Source organism: Orycteropus afer, unplaced genomic scaffold (assembly GCF_000298275.1).
Source record: "Orycteropus afer afer isolate SDZICR_OR568_19922 unplaced genomic scaffold, OryAfe1.0 scaffold00239, whole genome shotgun sequence".
Classification (NCBI taxonomy): Eukaryota; Metazoa; Chordata; class Mammalia; order Tubulidentata; family Orycteropodidae; genus Orycteropus; species Orycteropus afer.
In genome coordinates this window covers 579621-581065 of record NW_006921826.1, presented here as the reverse complement: position 1 = coordinate 581065, position 1445 = coordinate 579621, and positions in this window count along the sequence as shown.

The following is a 1445-nucleotide window of genomic DNA, read 5'->3' as shown; positions in this document are numbered from 1 at the left end:
CCTCTGTCTGGCTTCCTGGCTTTTAGTCCCCTTTCTCCAGCTCTTCTGGAGTGCTGGTTTGGGCGTCCCTGAGTTTTCCCTGGGGCTGACTATTTGTCATACTGATTGCCTATTAGTCATACTAAAATTATTTAGCCAAATCTGAGTATGTAGTATTTGGTTTCACCAGCATCATTTTAAATGATACTAAAACCCACTGCCACTGACTTCCAGCAACAAGGAGGAATAGGCAGACAAGCTACACAGACCCTCTAAAGCAAAGAATCAAGAAACTAGTTGAAACAGATACAGAAGATAATCCTGGAACCCTGAGCTTTCAAGGGAAGGATAAAGAAGTGGTTTAAATACCAACTAGTAGTGGAACCTGAATAAAAACAGTGAACAAGAAATATTCAATTTGGCCATGCCATCAAGACAGCCAACAGTATTCAGGCCCATCTGCATACTGTTGGCTGTGTTGATGGCATGGCCAAATTGAATATTTACAAGTAGTATTCTGATCTAGGCAGCAACCTAAGAATTGGCTTAGCTTGCTGAGGACTACTCACTGATAGCTGATGACTAGAAAGGAAAACACTGAATGAGGAAACAGAGCTGTGGACTGTTGGCTGTCCTGATGGAGTGGCCAGTTTGAATATTTGCAAGCGACATTCCAATCTGGGCAGTAACCTAAGAGTAGGCTCTACTTGCCAAGACAACACAGGCAACAACACCAGACACTGGTGACTAGAAAGATACATATGTGTGTGTGTGTATGTGTGTGTGTGTGTGTGTATATATATATATATTTGTTGTTGTTATGTACCATCGAGTCGGACCCAACTCATAGTGACCCTTCCTTGGGTTTCTGATGCAGTATCACTACAGAAGTAGATTGCCCCATCTTCCTTCCAATGAGTGGCTGGTGGGTTTGAACCGCCAGCCTTCTGGTTAGCAGTGAAGTGCCTTAGACACTTTGCTACCCGAACTCCCATATATATATGTGTGTGTATGTATGTGTGTGTGTGTATATATATATATATATATATGTATGTATATATATATATTTTTTTTTAAATTATAATTTTTTTCAATTTTTATTTTCATTTATTGCCGTTTTCTTTCCTTTTACAATTGTTGCTGTTTGTTTATGCAGTTTGTTTTTTGTACTTTATTTATTTTATTGTCCAATGGGGTGGCAGACAGCAACCATGCCCACAGGAACCAAAGACATCTGCACTTCCTGAAGTCCCACTCATTGGGTGAGGGCCACCACTTACTGCTGCCCCAACAAATCAAACCACAGACAGTGGCCTATACCAGCCCACCTCACCTTCGGCTGCTCCTCACAAATGGCTAACAGAGATCTGGGTACACACACTCTCATCCTCTGTCACACCTACCAGGAGACAGGTGATGGGTCCCTAAGTGCTGCCAACCAGCAAATAGAGGAGCACAATAGCCAT